Here is an 18,293-nt window from a genome sequence, read left to right on the forward strand (position 1 = left end):
TACCCTGTAGGTGCTCCATAAATAGTGACTCATTGAATGGATTGAACTGTTTACTGGTCTGACTGTGCACTCTCTGTACTCAGGAAGCATAGATCTTGCATGTTTTGTGAACAGCTTTACTTTATGTGACACCTTTTATCGCATCGGACCCATTTTGCACTGTGCCCCTCGGCCCCCAGCTCCATCTGATGGCCGTATCCATTAGTTGATTACAGCAGTTCAAGTCTTATCTGTTGATTAGAATTCAGGGGCCACCTGTGCAAACCACTGCAGTGTGGAGCACAAACCAAGGAGTGTTTTCATTTTGTAAGACCGAAAGTATGGAAAAGAAGAAGTGAAACTGTCATTGTTTACAGATGACATGGTACTATATATGGAAAACACTGAAGATCACCAGAAAACTGCTAGAACCAATACATGAATTCAGTAAAGTTGCAGGATACGAAATTAATGTACAGAAATCTGTTGCATTTCTATACACTAATAGTCTATCAGAAAGAGAAATTAAGGAAACAGTCTCACTTACAATTGCATCAAAAATAATAAAATACCTAGGAATAAATTTAACCAAGGAGGGCGGGTGAAAGACTTGTACTCTGAATACGGTAAGATGTGGAAGAAAGAAATTGAAGATGACACAAATAAAGGGAAAGAAATTTTGTGCTCATGGATTGGAAGAATTAACAGTATTGAAATGTCCATACTATCCAAAGCAATCTACAGATTCAGTGCAATCCCTATCAAAATACCAATGGCATTTTTCACAGAAATAGAACAAATAATCCTAAAATTTGTATGGAACCACAAAAGACCCAGTATAGCCAGAGCACTTTTGAGAAAGAACAAAGCTGGAGGTATCACATTCCCTGATTTCAAACTATACTACAAAGCTACAGTAATCAAAACAGCATGGTACTGGTGCAAAAAACAGACACATAGATCAGTGAAATAGAATAGAGAGCCCAGAAACAAACCCACAATTATATGGGTCAATTAATCTATGACAAAGGAGGCAAGAGTATACAATGGGGAAAAGATACTCTCTTCAATAAATGGTGTTGGGAAAACTGGACAGCCACATGCAAAAGAATGCAGCTGATGTCCTTTCTTACCCCGTATACAAAAATAAACTCAAAATACAGTAAAGACGTAAATGTAAAACCTGAAGAAAACATTGGCAGTAAGCTCTTTGACAGCAGTCTTAGCAGTATTTTTGGGATCTGTCTCCTCAGGCAAGGGCAACAAAAGCCAAAATAAACAAATGGGACTACATCAAACTAAAAAGCTTTTGCACAGTGAAGGAAACCAACAAAACAAAAAGGGCAACCTACTAAGTGGGAGAAGATATTTGTGAATGATGTGTTTGATAAGGGGTTAATATTCAAAATATATAAAGAACACATACAACTCAACTGCAAAAAAACAAACAATCCGATTAAAATATGGGCAAAGGACTTGAATAGACATTTTTCCAAAGACATACAGATGGCCAACAGACATGTGAAAAGATGCGCAACATCACTAATCATCAAGGAAATGCAAATCAAAACCACAATGAAATACCACCTCACACCTGTCAGAATGGCTATTATCAAAAAGACAACAAAAATGACAGTGTTGGCGGGGATGTGGAGAAAAGAGAACCCTCATGCACTGTTGGTGGGAATGTAAATTGGTGCAGCCACTATGGAAAACAGTATGGAGGTTCCTCAAAAGATTAAGAATAGAACTACCATATATGGTCCAGCAATTCCACTTCTGGGTATTTACCCAAAGAAAACAACAACACTGATTCAAAAAAATATGTACACCACTGTGTTCATTGCAGCATTATTTATAATACCCAATATATGGAAGCAACCTGAGTGTCCATCGATAGATGAATGGATAAAGAAGATGCGGTATATGTATACAGTGGGATATTACTTAGCCATAAAAAGATTGAAATCTTGCCATTTGCAAGAACACGGATGGACCTTGAGGGTATTTTGCTGAGTGAAATGAGTCAGAGAAAGACAAATACCATATGATTTCACTTACATGTGGAGTCTAAAAAACAAAACAAACAGACAAAACCAAACAAATAGACTCATAGATATAGAAAACAAACTGGTGGTTGCGGGCGGCGGGGCACAGAAGGGGAGGCCATTTGGGTGAAAAAGGTGAAGGGGATTAAGAGGTACAAAGTTCCTGTCAGAAATCTGTCACAGGGATGTAATGTATGGCATAGAGAATATAGTCAGTAATACTGTAATAACAGTTGTATGATGACAGGTGGTAACTAAGCTTATGGTGGTGATCATTTCATAATGTATATAAATATTGAATCACTATGTTGTATGCTTGAAACTAACATAATATTCTATGTCAACTGTACTGCAATAAAAAAATTAAAAGAAATTATATTAAGATTGTAATACCAAAAGGTAGGCATTCCTCTAAGGAGAATTTTTCCTTCTTTCAGCTAAGAGCATAACATAAGACAAGTAAAGTGCAACACTCATTGAGCATGGTAACCAAGTTAGCATTATCAGATTAGCTGTAATTGAATTTTCATATTTTATGCAGATAAAATGTCAGAACTAACCCTTACTACATATTAATACTGAACTATAGACTTTAAAACAAAATCATAATAATTTAGTCCTCTACAACTTCTGGATTCTCAGAAATCCTTTGTACATTTTGTGGCATTTTCTAAGAGTGCCCTTTTCGTAAATGAGGAAACTGAGGCACAGAAAGATTGTAGGAACCCAGGCGTTAACTGTCAGGTGTAAACTGACGCCTCATAATTCCACGTATTGTGTTCTTTCTGTTATATTATGTATACCAAGAATCCTCGTTCAGCGCGTGGTCACCCATTAACAAGCCTGAGAGAACCAGAATGTCTTAGTACCATTTATGCATTTATAATTTCTTCTCTGCTGGTTCATCTTTGGGAACCCCCTTAGAGCAGAGATTCGAAGAAGGAAATCTGTGTGCACATCTTACCATGGATGAACACAGCGATGTGTGTTAACAACCCTTCGTCATCTTTGACCTGTATCACCTGCTCACGTTCACTTTTGTAAGAAGAGTGATTGACGCCATGTCAGGCAGCCCTTAGTTGTGCAGTTTTAAATCTTGCATTTCCAGTCTCTCGCTACACTGCGGCGTTCTGCCAAATGATGGCTGTGGGGTCACGATTTACTGTTGTGGTGGTGGTCCAATTGAATGTGCGGTGCTTGTGGTTTTACAAATGCTGCAGAGAATTTCCTTTATAGGACACAGGGTCTTAGGTCTTATGGCTTGAACTGAGGGGGCTGTTATACACATGACAGATTTCTAGAGCTGATGTTGTTGACAACCATAATGTCAGCACACCCTCAAAGCAGAAGAAAGCTGGATGGAAGAGTTGTGAAGAGAAAATCATGGTCATGGTAGGGAGCATTTTCAAACAATGCTTAAATAGTATTCCAGGGGTGAAGCTAATTAGGTAGAAAATGGAAACTCAGTCAGTTTCTTTCCTGTGAAGACTGTGCAAGAAGAATGAGATACTCCACGTCTTTTGGAATCAATGACACGAGCATTCTGTAGGATTTCAAATGGTGAAATAATTCTTATGCCTTAGTCCAGGAGTTCCAGCCTATCTGTAGGGAAGAGGTGAATATTAAGAACTTGAGCTTTGACATCATGGTCTGTGTTTGGGTAGGATGCTTGTGAGGCTTGAGGACTAGAGTGTGTTCAGAAACTGTAGCTCTATCTTGGGGTGGACTTGAAAGCTGCCGCTTTTCTTTCTTCTTTCCCTCACCTCAGCGTCATCCCTGGAGGCCACCAGGCCTGGGCTGTGGTTCCATCACTGAGGCTCAACAGTTGACCTGAGGCACCAGAAACCTCATGGGAATGTAATTAATTGTTGTCCTCTTTTCCTTTCCCTCTCTCTCTTCTTTTTAAACTGATATTAATCAAGCAATGATACTTAATGTTTGAAGAGGTAACTTTCTATCAAACGGTAATAAAGGAGTTCTGCCTTTGTAAGTTTATATGTGTTTTGGTAAATGACTGCTCTCTTGTAAAACGTGAGAGGCTGTTTAACGTGCATAATGAATATTGAGATTTTACTCTTTTAAAAAATAGCTTCTTCATGTAGGAGGTTAGTGTGCTTGGCGACCAATTTGAGAATTTTGAAAAAAAAATTTTTTAATGTCAAAGTAGGACTTAATTTAAATTTTAGCTTCTTTGCTTTTAACTCTCTTTCAACTTCGCCAGAACAGTTATTAGCATAAAAGCTTAATGAATTCACGTTCCCTGGGTTATATACATGCTGTTGAAATGCAGAGTCGATTCTAAATGCTTGCGTAATAATCCTAAACCCAGCCTGAAGCTCCAGAGTGCTTACACACAGTCCGTTATGACACAGCCAGGCAGTGGTGAATTGTTTAGCACAGTATTTTGCAAAGGTTTTTCTCTTAGTCCCTTTCAGAAGCACCTGCAAATTCTGTTCAGGAAAATTATCTGTTCATATTTTGAGGGTAAAAGTAGAAGCATTGAATGTTCCTTTAGTGCAGGTTTGATAGGGTGGCGCTGAACGTTTTTTATTTTAAAAGGAATATTAACATGGATCTCACCATTGTTCTTACCCTGCTGAGCCCTGACACCTGCGCCCCCACAGTGGAGTTTCCACTCTATGCCCCTCCTTGTCTCACCATCTAACAATGCGTCTGTATGTTCTGTCGTCCTATCTGTGGCCATCTTTTGCCTTCCTTTCCCGTCTACCTTCCCTCGGCTCTGCCTCTTTTCTATACTTTCTCTAGGATCTCCATCTTCTTTTACAAACCAGGGACACTCATTCCTTTTTTCCCTGACCTCAGGACCTTGTGATTTGCTGCTCCGTCTTGTCTTCTGTTGTCCTCCTACGTCAGAGTTTCTCATCTCCCCTTCCTGCCCTCTTTGTCCATCCACTTCCTGTGACCTAAGTGTGTCCATCCACCAGGGCTCTGTCTCAGCCCTCTTGTCATTCTTCACCCGGAACATCATACCTGCTGCTGGTTCTAACTGTGCTTCATCGGTTATCTCAACATTTATGCCACTTGCTAGATCCACTTAACTGATATTCCACTCCAGTCTCAAATTCACCATGTCACGAATGGATCTCCTGACCTTCCTGCCAAAGCAGCATCTCTCCTGGCTTTTCTCCTGGAGTGCCACTGAGCTTTCATTACTAAGGAACCAACTTTGGAGAACCTTGGAGAATCACCTGAACTCCTGGGCATTCACTCATTAAGTATTTTTGTTCTTTGACTCTTTCTTATTTACCCTTTCTCTCTTTCCAGAATGTTCCAGGTTAAGCCCTCATCTTCTTTTATCACATAGTATTGCTGAAGCCAGTTCTGATTGGCTAGTCTGTCCCTCAGGTATTTCCTTTTCAGTGTACCCTGAATGTTGCATATAGGTGTTGATAAAAATCCTATCTTCATGTCCCCTTCATTCTTGAAAACCTTTTACTAACTCCCATAGACCCTGGGGGTAAAGCAATAGATATGGTAGGTTGGGCACTCACCTGTTGCCGTAGTGGAGTTCTAACTCACCTCTCCAGCCATCACTGTTCTTCTCCTTGGAGCCCTTCTCCTCATCTGGATTGATCTGTTAAGGCCCTCAGTGCTTTTTGCAGGCCTGTTCTTTTTCTTTGCTCACATCCTTACTTAAAATCCCTGCCCCCTTTCTGCACTTAGCCAAGTCATGGTAATACTTGCCATTTACTGAGCATGTCCTGTTTGCCTGGCAAATGCCAGTGAGCACAGTACATTTATGTTACTTAATCTTTGCAACGACCCTATAGTGTGAGTACCATTCTATGATTATTATATTATTGTCCTCCCAGTACCTGCTTTATAAGGGTCTAGTGTGAATATGCAGTGCCAGACCCATAGTGCACTTCATAGATACTGTCATTGTCCCTTTCATTATTCCTTTTGGCAGGTGGAGACCTGAGATGCAGATGTGCAGGCCACACCAGCGGTATGTGGGGGAGCTGGGGTGGGCACTGGCGTGTGGACTGTAGACCCCAGGCTCCTCAGTGCTGTGCTAGGGACCCCTCAAGCTTGCCTTTCGGTGCCTTCTTTGGTTCTCATTGGCAAATATGCTGCTAGTCTTTAGATTTTTCTTCTTAAGAATAAATGTTTACTCATTAGTAACTGAGTTAAAGGAAGTAAAGTAGCTAAAATCTGGTATCCATTAACTGAAGAGGCCCCATTTCTAAATAAAGTGAGTGCTCCACTCGGCTTTCCTGAGTCCCCTCTGCGTTGTACGGCCACGGAGCAGCTGGGGGACTGTGTTGCCAGGCAGGATGCCTGCCTTTTGGGACAGAGCCCCTCCGCAGGGATCATCTGTTTGGGGTCTTCTGTGCCTGCTCCTCTTGTGTTAGTTCATGTGTTTGTAGAATGACTGCGCTACATGGTATTTCTCCAGGGGGCCGAGTTCTCCTGGTTTCCACGTAAGGCACACAGGGAGAGTTGGCCTCTTGCCTTCTTTAAGTGGACCAGTCAGAAAAACTGAAGAGTCCTCTCATGCCTCGATTAAACACAAAACTCCAGGTTGAATTGATAGCGTTTACTGTTTTAAGATCACATGGTTAGTTTTGAATTATCAATGTGGTTTCTTTTTTGTTTTATTTTTAATGTGGTAGAAAACCTTTAAGGTCAAATTTACTGTCTTAATTTCTAAGTGTAAACTTCTCAGTGATGCTTTGTTTTTGTTTTATGTTATTACTTCTTAATTTTTTGTGTGTCTATTAGTGACATCTCTCCCCCCGGTATAAACTGCTTAAGGCCCCGGGTCAGGCGGTGTCCGTTTCGCTGCGTCCAGGCAGTGCGTTTGTTCCCTGTCTGTTATTTCTGAGCACTTGTTTTGCATCCCCAACTTTGTCTAGCACACAGCAGATGTTAAACATCTAAAGACTGAGTTTAAGAAATTTCTTTTAGGAATGATTTTTAGTGGTAGAATTTGAAAACAGCTTGTGTGAGGAGTCACGCTCATCCTTTTAAAAATAAATGCCAAATAAGACAAGCATTATCATGGGGAAGTTTCTCACCTAGGAAAAACCATTATAGAGTGATAAGGATTAAGATTTTTATTTCTTCCTAGCAGGACTAGTAAAGATACTGAGTATGAGTGTGTGTGTATGTTCTTGAACTGTAATGTTAAATATTTTTTATTTTGATCACGGTGTGTCTCCAAGAATACAGTTAAGCTGTGTGTCACTTAATAACAGGATATGTTCTGAGAAATGCGTTGTTGGGTGATTTCGTCATCGTGTGAGCATCATAGTGTACCTACGCAAACCTAGATGGTATGCTACTACTCTCACGGGACCACCATCGTATATGCGGTCCGTCATTGACTGAAATGTTTTGTGGTGCGTGACTGTATTGTCATTTTACATTGTTGAGTCAGGAATAAAAGTTTAGTGTGTTTGATTTAGGTCCCAAACTCTCATATACTCCATTCTGTTTCTGAGGAGTCAGTTTGGTTTCAATATAACTTTCTATTTGGGGAAGTTTAGAAGTTAGTGAACAAAACAGTGTTTCCTTCTCGTGGATGGGCAAAATTTTGTTGTGATCAGACTGTTGTATTAGACATGTGCAAATTTAGTTGTGACAGATGAAGAACTGTCAAATATGCCTTTCATATTTAAACAGACTACAATGGATACAAGTATTTAATGAAAAGCTAGTTTTCTCTAATAAAAAAATGTAGTTGGTCTCAGTCCTCAAGCACACAACAAATGCTGGAACTGCCCTTGATTAGACCAGATGTTTCTGTTTCACTTGTAATAGTTTTGGATGGCTGGATGGAGATGTACACTTTCTTAGTTGATCGCTCACCACCGTCGTGCCAAACATGATATAATTCCTGGGCTACGCTGCATCTTCCACAACATGCATACCACTAATGTTATACTGATTGAAATTGCTTTTTTCAATTCTTAATAGACTTGTTTCTCTCTCGGTAGACTGGGGGACTGAACATGAGGAGCTGACATAGTTATGTATGTTTTTTTAGTGCCTAGCGTGGAGTAGAAATGAACAAATGTCTATAAATTGGAATAACAGCAGGATTGCTTATAAAAGCAAAATGAGATGCAGAATACTTATATTTTAGTATTTAATGTTTATTCTTAAAAAAACAGTGGGGCAACATCCTCTAATATTTACTTTTTCTTGTAATAATATGTGAATGCCATGTTTTATCTTAGCATTCCCTGGCATTATTCAATAAGCACTTACAAAGGCTACTGTATATAGTAGATAATCAATTGCTATTTTTATGAATAAAAGATGAACACTTTTCCTAATATATGTCATAGAAACCTAGATAAATTTTAGTGTCGATGTTGATATTATTGATATAACATTAATAAAATATCATGGAAGGGCTAATTCCTATTTTGACATTTCTGAAAAATATTGCTTATGTATAATCTTTAGAATAGTCACTATCATTAAGATTTGTATGTTCTGCTGGTTGCCGGATTTCATGGTTTGTGGGAAGGATAGAGATTTCTTTGGAGGCCTCTCATACTTTTCTTTCTTTTTCACCTGTTGTAAAGGTCAGAGGCTAGGCTTAGGAGAAAGCCCATTAGTTCCCTGTTGCTTGCATATCGAATTTCTACAAACAATAGCCATTTCTTAGCTCATGGTTCTGTAGGTCACAAGTCTTTCAAGCTGGCTTCTCTGCTCAGGGTCTCACACTGACGTGTTGGCCGGACTGCATTCTCAGTTGAGGCTTTGGGGAAAAATCTTTTTCTAAGCTCATTCAGATTTTTGGCAGGACTGAGCTCCTTGTTTCCTCACTCTTAGCCAAGGGCTACCATCAGTTCCTAGAAGTTTCTAGAAGCCTCTCGCAATTCCTTGCGTTGGGCCTTCTTACGTATCTTCTCACAGGTTCTCTTACAACATCGCAGCAAGATCCCTGGTCAGATCCCCCTCATTTCTCATCTCTTTGGTTTCTCTTCTTTGATCAGCCACAGAAAACTCTGCTTTTAAAGGATTCATGAGATTAGGCTGGGCCCTTCCAGATAATCTCCTTATCTTAAGGTTAATGTGCCAGAGAATGTGCCTAATCAAAGGAGTAAAATCGGTTGTGTTCACTGTCCTGGGATTTTGCAGGGTGAGTCCATCAGGGAGGGGGAGTTCCTGGAGTTTGTGTTAGAATTCTGCTTCCACAGAAAGTTCGGTTAAGATGCTTAGGAAATGCCGAATTTACCTCCATGCTTATGGTACTTTGAGATGCTGAAGACTGTGTTTTATGGACTTTTTTCTTTCTTAACCGTGTGTATTTCTAAGGGAAAGAGAAGCAGTCTGTCCTTTGTATAAAGGGATGTTTTTACAGTCAGTTAGGGCTTAGGGTTTAGGTTTATGATTGTCTTTCAGCCATTTGCCCTGGAGCCTGGTCAAATGAGGACCTGGTCAAGGGTGCGGGGTCTTGCCATTAACGTAGAAACCAAACTGACCCAGGTTAAGGGCTTAATCTGGGTTAAGAACTTGACGAGGCAGGCCATAGGGAGCTGCCCTGAGTTCATGACCACAGGAGTGACTTGCCAGAATCACTCTTTTTGGCAGATGAACCTGGGAACTGTACATATGGTTAGAGAGGATAAGCCAGAGCAGAAACCTGCCAGGAATTCAGAAGTGATTGCTCATTTATCAGTGGCAAGGGAGATTTAGAAATTTATTGTGTTCCTTGAATTATATTAATAGTAGTAGTGCTAGTAAAATAAAGAAGAGTGGGCAATCTTGAACAAGGTAAAAGAGAAAATCAGCCTGCCTTTTATGACCTGTGATCACCTGAGGAGCATTTGGTTACTTCTAGTGGAGACCATGTGTGAATGGTTTTTAGGCTGTGTGGCAGGTAAATCATCAATTTGTTATAGAAGTTGGCAATTGCAGTGGGTTTATGAGTATTGTTTTAAGTGCATATACATTTTTTTATCACCTAAAAAACGTTGCTAACTAGAAGCACGTGGGGTGAAATGGATATACAGTGTGTATTTTACATGGACTTGTATTTCACATTTACAGCCTCTGGCCTTGCGTGTTCCCCTACCTCTTGCAAAAAGCCACATACCTTTAAATGAGATGGATAATGGATCTGTAATATATATTACTCTAGCGATAGGATATTCATTGCTTCTGAATGCCACACTTCTCTCTTTGTTTAACTCACCCCCCCCCCCCACCCAGTCATATATGCATGGTTTTCTTGGAGTCAGCATTCAAGGGGAGTTTAGTCTTTACTTCCTATTCTCTCCACTGTTTCACTGAAGAATTTTTAAGATAAACAAACAAACACAGAAATTATCTATGGGCCTGGGAACCGGACACTGAACGTCTCTGTTTTCACATAAGTATAAAATGCTGGTTTTGCAAATATTCACTGTGGAGTTCTCACCACATAGTTGGCTGATAAAACTATCAATAAAATAAAACTGGATAGTGCTGTTGTCATGGGAAAGAGAACATTTAGCTTCATGTTTTGTGTCTGAACACAGTCCTGCTGCAATGCAGTGACAGTCGGAAGAGGGCATAGCAATCTGCGGCTTAGCCATAGAATCAGGGATGTGAGATGCTGACGCTTTGAAAGGAAACCTGTGTAGTAAATCATTTATTCCTTCGGTAAATATTTATCGATAATCTGCTTTGAGCACTGTTCTTCTACAGGCAGGGGATATAGCAATAATCAAAAACACAGGAGGTTCTGCCCTCCTGAGGCTTGTTTCAGTGAGAGGGAGCAGACGTACGGACGATAAATATATAAAATATTTAGTCTTTCAAATGGTAAAAAGAAGAGAGTAAAGTAGGGCTGAGGATGGATGTATGATGTAGGGGAGAGGTGGTGGGTGCACTTCGGGGAGTGTGGTAGGCGGAGTTCTGAGATGACCTTGTGCTGCGTGGGTGAGACTGATCCAGTGAAGGTGATGATTTGGTTCTATCTTGTAAGGCTCAGTCTCAGGACACTGGAGTAGAGATTGTCCTGCCGACCTTAGAGAGGTGAGCTGTGGGAGGGCCGTGTGGCAGGAACGGTGAACAGCCTCTAGGGGATGAGAATGGCACAGCCAGCAGGGAAACTGGGATGCCAGTCCTCCAGCCACAAGGGACTGAATTCAGCCAACCACCAGAGGAGTGGCACCTGAGGCAGGAGGGGCCTGGCAGTGCGCCTGGGAGCCGCCAGGAGAGCAGTGTTTAGGAGTGGAGGGGGCTGTCATGCTGTCGGAACTGAGGTCAGAGGGTTTACCTGGAGCCAGAGTGGAAAGGGCTGTAGGGCTATTGTTAGGATTTTGACTTTTGCCCTGAAGGCCGTGGGAGGCTGTTAAAGGGTTTTGGACAGAGGAGTGACTTGGTCTGACCTTCATCTTAACAGGGTCTCTGTGGCTGCTGTGCTTAGACTGGATGAGACCAGTAAGACAGTTGCAGTAATTTACAGCACAGGTGACAGTGGCTTGGGCCAGGGTCCAGCTGTGTAGGAGGTGAGGAATGGTTAGGTTCTGGAAATATTTTGAAAATTGGGTGTATAGGATTTAATGACAATTTGGATGTGTGGTGTGATAGGAAACATAAAGGGTGACTCCAGGGTTTCTGGCCAAAGCACCCAGAAGAAGGATGCTGTGGTTAACTAGCGGAGGAGAGAATGGTGGGGAGAGGTTTGAGAGTGGGTTTAGCAGCTCAGTTTTGGACCCTTTGAGTTTGAGCTGCTGATGCCATGCAAATGGAGACGGTGAGTTGCTGGTGAATACACCAGTCCGGAGGTCAGGGAGAAGGCGGACTGGAGAGGTACACGTGGGAGTCGTTAGCACATCTGTGGGATCTAGAGCCATGAGATCCCTAGGTCAGTCACTATAGATAGGCAAGAAAAAGGTTTAAGACCTTTTTTTTTTTTTTTACTGGTTCAGTAAGATATTTTCAATTATTTTATCTCAGTGCCTTTTATGTTTTACTATAAACTATTCAATATTTGGCCTGCCTGAAAATGTTTTTCTGTTTTTCACTGGCATTTCACTTCATCACTTTTAAAATTTTTCTGTTTGCTTTCAACATATAGTATTATGTATTGTATATATATACCTGGCGGTGGGGGAGTGAAGTTGGATATGAAACCCTGTTGGCACCTCCTGATAGGAGGATTCTAGCACCAGCCAGGAGCAGTCTACACCCAGGGGGCCAGATCCCTTCTCCCTGAGGGCAAATGGATGCAGAAGTCTGAAGTCTCCTTCCAACCCCAACTGAACAAGAGCAAGCGGAGTGTTTATATACCTCCCCCTAGTCCTCTGCTTCATTACCGAAGACTCATAAACGATAATGTGGTTTTTCAAAATGGGCTTTGCAGAAGACCCGTTGCTAGCTGGGTATAGTTTGCTGTGTTTCTTCAATTAGACATAACTAAGCAAAGATACACAAGAATAGGAGGGAACACTCTGGGGATTTAGTCGGTAGGAGAAGATTGACACTGCAAAGAGCAGAGCAGTTGAGAGGAGGTGAGAGAGTAGTCTCTGGACCCGTTCATCATCTGTGTTTCCCGAGGGGCTTGGGACCAGTGTATTTGGAGCTAGAGCTTGTCAGAGTTGATGGTGGGAGTGGGGAGAACCATGTCCCTCAAAAAGCAAAAGACCTCTGGGGCTCCCCTGGTGGCGTAGTAGTTAAGTTCACATACTCCCCTTTAGCAGCCCAGGGTTCTGGGGTGTGGATCCTGGGCACAGACCTACACACCACTCATCATGCTGTGGTGGCGTCCGACATACAAAATAGAGGAAGACTGGCACAAATGTTAGCTGAGGGCCAGTCTTCCTCACCAAAAAAAAATCAAAGACCTCTACTGCTGTATACATCTGTTTTTATACAAGTAATCCCTTTAGTTCATAAATTTCTTATTCCGGCTAATGACATGTTTATTCATGTATCTGAAAAATTAACAATTACTTCATAGCACCTTCTCAGCTCTTTTTTTCCTTTCTTTCTCCATTTTTCTACACCATGTTATCAGATGGTATGTAGTATTGAATTGCTGCATTCTCAAACTAGTGGCTTAAAAAAAGAATCACACAGACTGTGATATAAAATCTTTGGAAACTGAGATAGTTATTCATACCCTCTCTTGTTCCAAAAAGGACTCCAGCGGCAAACTCGGAGAGTTTGGGTTTCAAGTAGTTTGCTTTCTGTAATGAGGGCATCAGCCCGAAGCGGCCATGCTGGCCTTGTCCGCTGGGCCAGTGAGCAGCAGGGTTGGAGAGCAGCCGTGTTTTCCTGTATGCGCCTGAGGTGTGGTGCTGGAAGCACGCGGGACTCTCCACTCTGCCTGCAAGAGCGTTTGCAAACCTGACAGCATGGCGCCCAGCTGAGGATGTTGTGTTAGCCGACTTCATTTGAATAGCTTCAGTCTTCTCCCTCCTCTCTCTGTATCTTTTTTTTCCCTTTCCATTTGGGGTTATGTTTCTTCTTGGCATTTAAATAATCACCATTCCTGATCTAAAGATTGCATTTTAATTAATTTTCCTTACACCTGTGGACACACATTCTTTTGTGTCATTTGGGAAGGGTACATCATGCGTCTCCCCACTCCCTTAGTGTTTTGTGTTTTTCAAAGCGTGGCATTTTCAGTGCCCTTTTGAAGTTGAGTAAATCAGTTGTGCTCTTAAGTGACAGAAGTGGCGTTTTTCTTTTTAAGGTGCCTTGGGCCTCTTGAGATCCAGGGCTGGTCAAGTGAAGCCTTCCCTTGTGAGTAGAACGTTGTTAGCCACCTCGAGTCACACGTAGGACAAGCTCGGTTTCCAGCTCTGATCAGCATTAACACCCATTAATGTGCTACGTGCAAGAAAGGATGAACACCCTCAAATCTTATGTTTCGTGATAAAAATTAGCAACTTCCAGAAACTCAAGAAACATTTGCCTTATACAATTGGGTACAAGGAGTTGCTTATTTATAGTTCTTTTTCACTTGGAGGTGTCAGTTTCCATATATGTTAGAGACCACCTTCCGCGCTGTTTTAGTCTGGTCTAGATCAGAGGGCGGCAAACGATGGCCCACGGGCCAAATCCAGCCTACTGTCAGTTTTTGTAAATAAAGTTTTATTGGGCCACAGCCATGATCATTTGTTTACACTTTGACCTTCGCTGTTTTGTGCTGCAGTGGCAGAGCTGAGAAGTCATGACAGAGACTGCGTGGTCTGCAAAGCCTAAAATATCCCCTATCTGGCTCTTTACAAAAAGATTTGCCAACTTATGGTCTAAAATAATAAGTTTTTAAACTAAAAATTTCCAATCATAATGCAATTTGGAATCATTGACATCTCTAGCTTTTTGAGGTTGTCAGGATGAGTCCATTGAGAATATAGCCAGTAGTTTAAAATAAATGCACATTAAATGTTTAGCTTTCCAGTACTGTTTCAATTTCTACTTGTTATCAAAAGTTATTTAAGTTAAGAAGCATAGAGTGTGGAAATGGAAAATAAAAAGCATCAAGTCACACTAAAAAGAGAACACTGACATTTTACGTAAACCCAAGTATTCAGTTGCATTTTCCTGGGGCTTGATAACATTTAAAGCTAAAATCTTCATAAAGGCATAATTCACACATCTCCTGAGGTCTCCCTTATAAATCGCGCAAGATGGCATGTTTATAGCCCAAAGTGAAGGCCGAATTTGCCTTGACTAAAATCAAATGAGAACTTAGTTTGCTTAGGTGCCTGTGTTGTGCATGTATCTGTGAAGATTCCGTTGCTTTTCTGATAGGTTAATTAAATTTTCCTACTAATGCATAGTTTATTTGAACTGCTGTTCTGTTTTCCGTAGGCTTTTGGTTGTTCCATTATGATAAGGACAGATCCCCTTTCTCCCGGAGATTTTTCCATCCCCATCCTTGGTGTCATTACAGGGTATTGTCACGCAGCCTGGACCCTGAGAGAATGTTCTCTCCGGGGCTGCCTTGTGCTTTGAGGGTGAAAGCATAACACAAGGCTCAAAGTGAAGAAGCCTGCGTACTTGGTGGGAATGGTCTGCCTTTCTTTCCTGTCCATTGCTGGTAAATGAGGGCAGAGGGGTTGTGCTAAATGCTGCGAAATCTAATTACCACTTGATTTATAGCCACATTCACACCGTGGCCAGGGGCGAGTTCACTGCTGTGAAAACACACGCAGTCCTGCGTGCCTGGAATGCTCTGCTCCCCTCTGCCGGCCCCTGCAGTTGGTGGCTGCTTTCCTTGGCAAGAGCACTGGGCCCACTCACAGGTCCATGGCCCCAGGGAAGCCAGGCGCAGGCTCCAGGCGGACACGGTGCTGGGCCGGGCTAGCTTGTAGAGCGCCTGAGAGGAGCTTGGCACTCGCACGCAAACACACACACACACACACACACACACACACAAACAAACAAACATGGTGCATTTAGGCAGCTGAATGCAAGGTTTTTGGCAAGGCTGCTCTTTTCCATTTCCTGGATATTGGGAAATTAGATCGTAGTTTATTTTCCTAAGAACTATAACTGGAGGCTCTGCCCTTTTAATTATTCTTATTTCTTGTACTGTTGTGATTCAAGCTTTGAGGATCCAAATTTTCCAAAACAGACTGTTGTAAATTGAGAGTCCTTCTTTTCTGACCTTCCCACTCCTTCCCAGTCACCTTTTAAAGCCCCCGGGAAGCCTTGGAAGCTCGGAACCATAGTGCAGCTTCAAGGTTCAAGTGCACATGTTGGGGTCAACTGCCGGGGACCCCAGATTCCACCACTCACCAGCTGGTAGCCCCGAGAAGGTGACTGACCTCTCTCTCAGCTTCCTCCGCTGTGAAATGGCAGTAGTATCTGCTTCATAGAATTGTTGTGAGGATGAAGTGGTTAATGTGTTTTAGCGGGGGGCCAGGCACAGAGAAGGTGTTCATTGGAGGTCAGCTGTTCCTGGGCCAGAGCTGAGTGAGACTCACCTCAGGCTTGTGTTACTTCTGCTCCCTCCCTCAGAGGTGGCTGCCAGACTGTGTTGCTTTGAATTGTCATATGTAGTGTCACTGGGATCACTTTGCCCCATGGGGACAGGTAATTGATCACTGGTATGTTTTAGAATTGTTTGCATGAGGCTTTATTATTGTTCTTTAAATTCTCTACAGACAGAACCCTCCCTTACTAGCTGCTGGGGCCAGCTCCTACCTCCTGTCCCCTTTTGAAGCCATAAAATAGTTATTTTTATTTAAGAAGAAACTGAGTCTTAAAGAAATGAAGTAATTTAACCTAAACTTGTATAACTAGTAAGGAACAGAACAGATATTCAAAACCAAGACTGTTCTTAAAGTTTCCATTGACCTCAAGATGCTTAGCTGTGTGTTTTTAAGAGTAATATACAAGTCAGTTAGAAAAAGAGGTAAGTGTATATATTATATTCATATAAAATGCATATTAATTTCTTCCAGAAAATTGCTTTATTACAAACATGAGACAAATAAAAGGAAAATTGGTCAAGTAAAAGCAGAAGAGGCAAAAATAAAGGTTTTAAATGGGTATTAATGATGGCTAACTGTTTAAAATAAGCTTTCCAGGGGCCTACAAGTAGAAAAAATTATTCTCAGGTCCTGATAAAGTAATCTCATGGATAATGGCACAATATGACATTAAAATGAGTAAACTATAACTGTCATAAGTTCATATGGAATCGAGTCATCATGTTTTCTTTATAAATACGTGGCATACTACATATAAATAAGAGGTAGAAAGGTTCAGAAGAATTTAAAAATAATTTTATTAGGATATCAGATCAGTAATAAAATCTTTTTAAAAACTTTGTAGTAAGACAGTGTTGGTAATATTGTTTTTTTAATACAATATGGGTTTTTTTTTTAAGTAAAATTTACAAATCTTAAGTGTACAGTTCGATAAGTTCTAACAAATTATACACAGTCATGGCACCACCCTAATAAAGGTATAGAACATTGCCATCACCCAGCAAATTCTCCCTTGGCACTTTCTAGTCAATTCCTCCTTTTCCACCCCAAAGAAGAAATCATTGTTCTGATTTCTATCACCATAAATTAGTTTTATCCGTTTTTAAATTTCTACAGTTGGGATCATGCAATAAATACCCTTTGTGCTAGTTCCTTTCCGTCCATGTCATGTCTTTGAGATTCATCCTCGTTGTATCCGTAGCTCGGTCCTTTTATTCCGTTGTGTGCGTAGACTGTAGTTTGCTTGTCGGTTCTTCTGTTAATGGATGTTTGGCTTGTTTCCAGTTGGGCATTTTGAATAAAGTTGCTATACACATTGTTGAACAAGTCCTTTTGTGGACGTGTGTTTTCTTTTATCTTGGATGATACCCCTGAGTGGAATCTCTGGGTCATAGGGTAGATGTTTGATTAACTTTTCTGTTAGCAGTGAGTGAGTTCCAGTTGTTCCACATCCTTGCCAACATTTGGTATTGTCTTTCTATTTTTAGTGATAAGAGGGCTATGAAATGATGTCTTTTTCTGGTTTAAATTTGTATTTCTCTTATGCCTGGTGACGCTGAGTACCTTTCCATGCACTTATAGGCCTTCATATTTTCTACTTTTGTGATGTATCTGTTTAAGTCTTTGGCCCTTTTTTTAAGTTGAATTGTTTGTCATTTTGCCTTTTCATTTTCTTAACAGTGTTATTTGATAATTCTTTTAAAGACCAATTGGTAATTTGTTTTTTTATAGTTAGTGTTTTTTGTTAGGAAATTAGGAAATTTTTACCTACTTCAAAGTTGCAAAAATATTCTCCTGTTTTTTTCTAGAAGCTTTATGGTTTCAGTTTTAAACTTTTATGTCTATGATCTATCTAGGTTTATATTTTTGGTGGGAGGTAGGGGTGAAAGTTGACAGTTTTCCAAATTAATATCTAATTTTTCCATCATCGTTGGTTGAAAATTCTTTTCATTTTCCTTTGAATTGTCTGAGTTCATTTGTCAAAAATCAGTGGTATATTTGTGGATCTGTTTCTGGACTCTCTTCTGCTTCATTGATCTAATTCTTTATTCTTATTAATACCACAATGTTGGGATTCCCGTGTCTTTATGGAACAGCTTCCTGTCCTCTGTGTGGAGGATACTTTCTTTTCAGTGAGAATGCAGATGAACCACCTTCTAGGTTCCTCACAGTGGATCACATTTCCACCAAGTGGGAAACGTCCCTAATCTGAGATTCTGACATGGAGTTTTGCAGGTGGAATGTGTTATGCGGTTGAATGACTGCAGTTTGTTCAGATATGAAAAATTTGGTGTAATATGTTCCATTTCACTGTGATTTAGGTCAGAGAATAATGCTGAAAAGAAAT

The 18,293-nt window shown here is 40.9% G+C and overlaps 1 protein-coding gene across 6 annotated transcripts in view; it reads left to right on the forward strand.

The window, feature by feature from the left end:
• Positions 1-18,293, forward strand: part of FAM110B (family with sequence similarity 110 member B) — a 144,514-nt gene that overhangs the window by 45,626 nt on the left and 80,595 nt on the right. The window contains exon 3 of one of the 6 annotated variants that reach the window (XM_046641589.1): positions 5,959-5,997. The exons of the other annotated variants lie outside the window; for them this stretch is intronic. The gene's annotated coding sequence lies outside the window, so the exon portion shown is untranslated. The remainder of the gene's footprint in view (positions 1-5,958; positions 5,998-18,293) is intronic. 6 annotated transcript variants of the gene reach the window in all.

Source organism: Equus quagga, chromosome 16 (assembly GCF_021613505.1).
Source record: "Equus quagga isolate Etosha38 chromosome 16, UCLA_HA_Equagga_1.0, whole genome shotgun sequence".
Classification (NCBI taxonomy): domain Eukaryota; kingdom Metazoa; phylum Chordata; class Mammalia; order Perissodactyla; family Equidae; genus Equus; species Equus quagga.